This window comes from Anolis sagrei, chromosome 1 (assembly GCF_037176765.1).
Source record: "Anolis sagrei isolate rAnoSag1 chromosome 1, rAnoSag1.mat, whole genome shotgun sequence".
Taxonomy (NCBI): Eukaryota; Metazoa; Chordata; class Lepidosauria; order Squamata; family Dactyloidae; genus Anolis; species Anolis sagrei.
Genome location: NC_090021.1, coordinates 164,278,867 through 164,287,049, shown reverse-complemented (window position 1 = coordinate 164,287,049; position 8,183 = coordinate 164,278,867).

The window sequence follows — 8,183 nt, the reverse complement described above, 5'->3', positions numbered from 1 at the left end:
TCCTCATCTTTCTTTACCTCCTCCAATAATATTTCTAGCATCATAATAAACAGTTAGGGGGATAAAGGACACCCATGTCTTGTAACTTTTTGAATTGTTATGTTCCCCGTCTATTGTCCATTTATTATGAAACTTGCTTTTTGATTGGAGTAAATTGTCCTTATTGCATTTAAGAAATAATTATTGCATTCAGGATGGCCCTCTGCCTTTCTGGGATGGCTGTCAAGACACTCACTCCTCGGTTCCGCATAGGAATTGAGGGTGGATGTCTGTACTGCCAAAACACAAGGGAAAGCCCAAATCTTGTGCAGGATTTGGACTTCCCCAAGTATTTTTAACCCGAGAAGCAGCCACATTCAATGGCTTTCTCCAGGTTCAGTTGCAAGTGTTGTGTGGGTGCTCACCTAAAAAACCAGTGTAGACGCACCCTAAGTCTACTGAAGTTTTCATGGACCTTGCTAATCGGGATCTCTCACATTTGCAGCTTCTTTGGAAGATTGAAATATGCAACGGCGGAGCGAGAGATTGGCTGCCCTCCAGCCAGTTTGCTACAGAGAAACAAGAGTCAAGAGGTAATATTTATTTATTTATTTAACATATCAGAAGCAAACTGAGGGTACAGTTGTAATGTATTTTTAAAAACACAGAGTTTAAAAACTTCACATTCTATTAAATATATAATATATAGAAAAACCACAAAATTCAAAACTTGGCATAATACTAAATGTCCTTTGACCAGTAGCTGGCCACTTGGAATGCCTCTGGTGTTGCTATAAGAAGGTCCTCCATTGTGCACGTGGCGGGGCTCAGGTTGCATTGTAATGGGTGGTTTGTGGTTTGTTCTTCTCCACATTCGCATGTTGTGGACTCCACTTTGTAGGCGCATTTCTTAAGGTTGGCTCTGCATCTCGTGCGGCCAGAGCGCAGCACCTTCCAAGTCACCCAGTCTTCTGTGTGCCCAGGGGGCGATTTTCTCATCCGGTCTCAACCATGGCTTGAGGTTCTGGGTTTTAGCCTGCCACTTTTGGACTCTCACTTGCTGAGGTGTTCCTGCGAGTATCTCTGTAGATCTTAGGAAGCTATTTATGGATTTAAGATGTTGGCGTGCTGGCTGCTATCTGAACATGGGACGGGCAGGAGATTTATTTATTTATTTATTTATTTATTTAAAAGTTTTGTATACCGACCTTCTCACCTCTCTTGAGGGACTCAGACCGGTTTCCAACCATAATATCACATACAATCAATAAAACATCATAATACATATTACAGTAAAACATTAAAACAGCAATTACAATCAATAACTATAATGGTCAGTCGTCACATTAAAATAGTTGCTCATCATCCTCCATCCATATCTCAGGGTGTTGGCTCACTCGTCGAATGCCTGTCTCCATAACCAAGTCTTCACCTGTTTCCTAAATGTCAGGATAGAAGGGGCGGTTCTGATCTCCAGTGGGAGAGAGTTCCAGAGTCAAGGGGCCACCACCGAGAAGGCCCTGTCCCTCGTCCCCACCAGACGTGCTTGCGAGGCCAGTGGGGCCGAGAGCAGGGCCTCTCCAGACGATCTTAATAATCTTGATGGTTCATAGGGGAGAATACGTTTGGAGAGGTAAACAGGGCCGGAGTCGTTCAGGGCAGCAGGAGGGTATGGGAAGGGAAGCAGAATAAAACCTCGAGGTTCTTTTGAGCGTACAAATCAGGATCTTCTTTTTCAGGGTCTTCAAAAAGATCCGCAGGAGAAGCCAGTCTTCTGCTGCTATGACAAGAGTCTTCGAAGAGTATGACATGACGGACAGCATCCCTTGCTGTGGTAAGTGTATGTTTGCTGGCCTTGGGGTGAACTTGACCATTTAGAACTTTTCAACTTATTTATTTATTTATTTATTTATTTATTTATTTTGGGCTTTTATATCCCGTCCTCTCTCAACCTCCGCAGAGGGACTCAGGATGGCTAACAAATCGGCACCCCCATGATGCCCATACCAGAACATAAATACACAATTTAACAGCAGTATAGAAATAAAACAGTATAAAACAGTATAAAACAATAGAAAAACCATCAGGCAGTCAGCAGTCGCTGGTTTGACTCATCATCCAAGGGGCAGTCAGTCAGTTCTATAAACGTCATGTCAGCAAGTCAACCTATTCTACAAAGTCCTGATCCCATAGCCGGGATTTCACTTGTTTCCGGAAGGTCAAGAGGGATGCAGCAGATCTAATTTCACTTGGGAGGAAGTTCCATAGCCGAGGGGCCATCACAGAAAAGGCCCTGTCCCTTGTCCCCACCAGTCGCCATTGCGACAATGGGGGAACAACGAGTAGGGTCTCCCCGGATGATCTTAGGGCCCTAGGTGGATCGTAGTGAGAAATATTTAATGTTATCTACTTTTTAAAAATCTTGATAATAACTGTTTGCTTTCAATAAATCTAAAAAGAAAACAAATGTCTAAAAATGAACAAACATTCCACAGATATATAAACCCAATTTTCCTAGTTTCCTACAGATCTCACAACCTCTGAGGATGCCTGCCATAGATGCAGGCAAAATATCTAGAGAAAATGCTTCTGGAACATGGCCATACAGCCTGGAAAACTCCCAACCACCCAGTAATTCCGGCCATGAAAGCCTTCAACAATACATAAACAAATAAGCTTTTCCATGTATGTTTTGTAATATGTTTTGTATTCACTTAGGCGGCGAATGTCCGCCTTCTTATGTGTAAACCGCCCTGAGTCCCGTCAGGGAGAGAGGGCAGTAGAGAAATAAATTATTATTATTATTATTATTGTTATTATTATTTCTCTTAGACCTGCCAGACGGGCACAAAGGCTATGCTGATCATGTGGTTTGTTGCCCCTATTTAGAAACTTTGGGGATAAAGGTATTTATTATAAAATCCCCCTCTGGGGGCACGAAACATGAACGTTAGAGACTAACCAATCTTTTCTTTTCTTAGCCCCCACTTGGACAAATCCAAACAAGCACCCAAGGAAGTCTCCCTGGACGGAGCTGCGTATCCTGGCACTGCTACTCATTCTGGGGATCTCCTTACGTGAGTTGCAGAGTTTGTAGCCAGGCCCTAAGGCTGCTGTTGTGGCCCACATTGTTAAGTTAAAATATATACAAAGACCAACATGCACACAGTTAATAATCAATGGGGAGAAAACACAACAAATCGAAATTAGACGGGGTACCAGGCAAAGCTGACCATTATCACCACTCCTTTTTATTATGTGCATAGAGATGCTCATAAAACAAGTAAATGAGAACAAAGAAATAAAGGGTGTACAGGCAGGAAGCAAAGACTACAAGATCCGTGCCTTTGCTGATGATATTGTCCTGACTCTGGAAAATCCCAATGACTCAAAGAAGGAACTAAAAAATATCCTTACAAACTTCTCAGAATTAACTGGGTTAAAAGTAAACCAAGAGAAAAGTCAATTCTTAACAAAGAATCTGACAGAATTGGAAAAAAACAAGAATTAAAAGAAAATGCAGAATACAATATTGCACAAAAAGTCAAATATATATAACAACAAAGAATTCAGAGCTATTTAAATATAACTATGAAAAGGTGTGAAGAGAGATAAGAAAAGAATTAGAGGAATGGACAAACGAAGACTTTCCCTATTAGGAAGGATATCATCCATCAAGATGACAACATTACCCAAAATGTTATTTTTGTTCCAAAACATACCCATAATCAACAATGATTTTTTTCCAAAATTTGGCAGAAAGATATCTCGAAGTTTATTTGGGTTGGAAAAAAACCAAGAGTAAAAATGAAGATACTTAACGACGATAAAACAAGAGGTGGCCTTTCTCTTCCAAATCTACAACTCTATTTTCACGCATGCTGTTTTGACTGGATTAAAGAATGGGTGACCTTAGAAGACAATGAACTACTCGATTTAGAAGGCCTAAATCTTCCATTCGGATGGCATGCATATTTGGACATACAAAAGACCAAACCAACAGGCATATTTAATGATCATTATATACGGAGACCAATTCTAAATACCTGGAACAGATATAAAAACAGAATTTACACAAATACACCGGAGTGGATGTCCCCACAAGAGGTATATTATAAAAGGGAGAACATCTTTCAAGGGAAATGGCTAACCTACAGGGAACTGATCCAGACTGATTTAGAAAATCCAGAAATGAAATCCCTAGAAGAATTGAACCAAAAGGGCCTTAAATGCAATTGCGAGAGAAATTTAAAGAACAACTTAGAACCTCAGGCTTCCAGACAGCGAAAACATGGTTTGATGTGGCAAGAAAGAGAAAGAAAATTTGGAAAAATTTGTTTTACACAACAGTGGCAGCTGGAATAGTATATGCTAGATATTGGAAAACCCCAGAGATACCTCCTTTAGAAGAATGGGAAAAATATATAATAGATATGTTGATAATGGACAAAATAACTGTATTATTAAGAGGAGAAATATTAGACAACTTCGTTAATGAATGGCAACCAATGATTCAACACCTTAATGTAAAGTTAAATTAAAAATGTATATAGAGGATCCTATAAGATTGTAGACAAGTAAGAAGCGGATGTAAAGTAAGAGTCTATGATATCTTTCTATGTATTATTTAGATAGTAGACTGTGACCCCTTAATGGAAATATATTATCAGATAAATGATTATCGAACATTAATAGATAAAAAGTATTGCACTGTATGCAACAAACACTTGCAAATGTATGTCTACTTAAATAACATTAAAAAAAAGCTTCTGTGCTGGAAGCTAACACAATCCCCGCCCCCCAATCATTTAAGGAAGAAGTGGAGGAGTCTTACCCTTCCTTCCCCTCCCTAGATGGCTTGTGGGGTATTTCCAATAGTTTTCATTATAGTAATATGAGGGTTGAGAGTCTAGTGTGCTAACAACAAGGCAGCAGGAGATGACGGGATCCCAACTGAACTCTTAACATCTTGAAAGATGATGCTGTCAAGGTGATGCATGCCATATGCCAGCAAATATGAATAACACAAGAATGGCCATCAGACTGGAAAAAATCAACTTATATCCCTATACCAAAAAAGGGAAATGCTAAAGGCAACTCAAACTTCCCTACAGTGGCCCTTATTTCTCATGCCAGTAAGGCAATGCTCAAGATCCCGCAAGGAAGACTCCAGCAATACATGGAGAGAGAGTTGCCAGATGTTCAAGCTGGGTTTAGAAAAGGCAGAGGAACGAGAGACCAAGTTGCCAATATCCGCTGGATAATGGAGAAAGGCAGGGAGTTTCAGAAAAAACATCTATTTCTGTTTCATTGACTATTCTAAAGCCTTTGACTGTGTGGATCATAATAAATCGTGGCAAGTTCTTGGTGGGATGGACATAGCAAGCCACCTTGTCTCTCTCCTGAGGAATCTGTACAAGGACCAAGTAGCAACAGTCAGAACTGACCATGGAACAACAGACTGGTTCAAGATTGGGAAAGGCGTCTGGCAGGGTTGTATACTCTCACTCAACCTATTCAACTTGTATGCAGAACACAACATGCAATGTGCGGGGTTTGACGAATGCAAGGCTGGGGTGAAAATTGCTGGAAGAAACATTAACAACCTTAGATATGCAGATGACACCACTTTGATGGCAGAAAGCAAGGAGGAGCGGAGGAGCCTTCTAATCAAGGTGAAAGAAAAAAGCGCAAAAGCTAGGTTGCAGTTAAACATAAAAAGCCCAAGATTATGGCAATAAGAATGATTGACAACTGGGAAATAGAGGGAGAAAACATGGAGGCAGTGACAGACTTTGTATTTCTAGGTGCAAAGATTACTGGAGACGCAGACTTCAGCCAGGAAATCAGGAGACACTTACTTCTTGGGAGGAGAGCAATGACCAATCTTGATAAAATAGTAAAGAGTAGAGACATCACACTGGCAACAAAGATCCACATCGTTATTTATTTATCGAGTCAACAGCAACCAGTCAGTTATATTACATTTCTAACAGAACAAAGCAAACAAACCGACAAAATACAAAAATACAAAATACAGAATACACAATTTGTGTGTTTGGTAGTCGATTAAATGTCCTTTGACCAGTTTCTGGCCACTTGGAGTGCTTCTGGTGTTGCTGCAAGAAGGTCCTCCATGGTGCATGTGGCAGGGCTCAGGTTGCATTGCAGCAGGTGGTCAGTGGTTTGCTCTTCTCCACACTCACATGTCGAGGATAGTTAAAGTAATAGTATTCCCCATAGCCAACCCCTATGGATGTGAGAGCTGGACCATAGGGAAGGCTGAGCGAAGGAAGATAGATGCTTTTGAACTGTGGTGCTGGAGAGTGCCTTGGACAGCGAGAAGATCCACCCAGGCCATACTTTAGGAAATAAAGCCCGACTGCTCATTGGAGGGAAGAATAGTAGAGGCCAAGATGAAGTAGTTTGGCCACATCATGAGAAGGAAGGAAAGCTCAGAGAAGACAATTATGCTGGGGAAAGTGGAAGGAAAAAAGAAGAGGGTCCGAAAAAGGGCAAGATGGATGGATGATATCCTTGAAGTGACTGGATTGACCTTGAAGGAGCTGAGGGTGGTGACGGCTGACAGGGAGCTCTGACGTGGGCTGTTCCATGAAGTCACGAAGAGTCGGAAATGACTGAACGAATGAACAACAATGTGCTTTCTCTCTCTTTCTTTAGCTGTTTACACACACACACACACACACACACAAAGGGCTATTGGCTTCCACATCAGTGGGACAATTAATCCACTGCAGGTTGGACGTGAGCTCTATGAGGTGATGCTTCAAGAGCTCACTGTATATGGGTTTTTTGAGTAATTCATACTCACTAACACAGTTCCTCTTTCCTTGTAGAATTCATGTCTGGACCCAGGATCCCTGCGGAACTGTTCAATGAAAAAAAACAAAACATTGTAGAAACAGTGATCCAAAAGAGAGTACACATGAGGTAAAGGGATTACCCAGTTGATGAGTGCTCACTTTGGGGTTGGGGTGATTTGCTAAAATGGCAAATCTTAATGGTTCCCGTCTACCCAATCTTGGCATAAAGTAATCACTAGAAAAAGCAAGGGCTGTAAAGTGAATTTGGCATGGGGTTATCCTTAACTAGTTTACCTGTCCAAACGCATCTCCCTTTATGAACGACCACGAAGACTAAGATCTTCTGGAGAGGCCCTGCTCTCAGTCCTGATACTGTCACAGGCACATTTGGAGGGGACGAAAGAGGGGGCCTTCCCAGTGATTGCCCCCCAGCTATGGAACTCCCTTCCTGGCAATATCAGATCAGCCCCCTCCCTCCTGTGAAGACCTGGCCGTGGGACCAAGCTCTTGGGGCAGTGCAATGTGGCAATGATAGAATGGTGTCCTGAGATGGTTTTTAAGTTACTGGTTTTAAAGTGGATAGAAGAGATTTTAATGTTTGTGTATATTTATGGTTTTATGTCCCGGCATTGAATGTTTGCCATATATATGTTGTGCTCCACCCTGAGTCCCCTGCGGGGTGAGAAGGGCAGAATAGAAATGTTTCAAAGAAATAAACAAATGGAGTCTGAATTGGAAATGACACGGGGAGAAGAAGGGTTGTTCCCTTGGGCTCTGTGCCGGCAACAGAGAAAGAGCCCAGAGGAGTTGGGTAGACAGCAGCGACTCCTCATAGAAGGAGGAAGGAAGGAAGGAAGGAAGGAAGGAAGGAAGGAAGGAAGGAAGAGGGAAAGATCATGGGTGGGATCCCACAACCACTGACAGTAAGGGGAGAAAGCCTTACACAGGCCCACGGTTTCCCCTGCCACTCTCCGTCTTTTTGGCCTCCATGTGAGGTGGCCTTTAATATTCCCAACAATGCCCCTATTGCATTTTATAGCAATATTTGGTTTTGGTTGCATAGGCATTTAGTTATACCAGCCCAGGAGGAATTTCCCTAATTGTGAGCAGCTCTTTTGACTGTTTTTATCATTTCTATCTAGGGAAGAGAAAGAAGTTGTGAAGAAAAATCTGGAGAAGGAAATGGGTGCTTCCCGTCTGCCTGTGCCTGAGATGGGGATTTCTACCAACGCCATGGAATGTATTAAGAAAAATGAAAAGGCAGAAATGGTAAGGGCATAAAGAGGAAAGAGAAATCCTATTATCCCTGTGCACGCTACAGTCTTTACTGGCTGGCATACACTCACTTGAGAACTTGACTAACAGCAATTTTGTATTTTG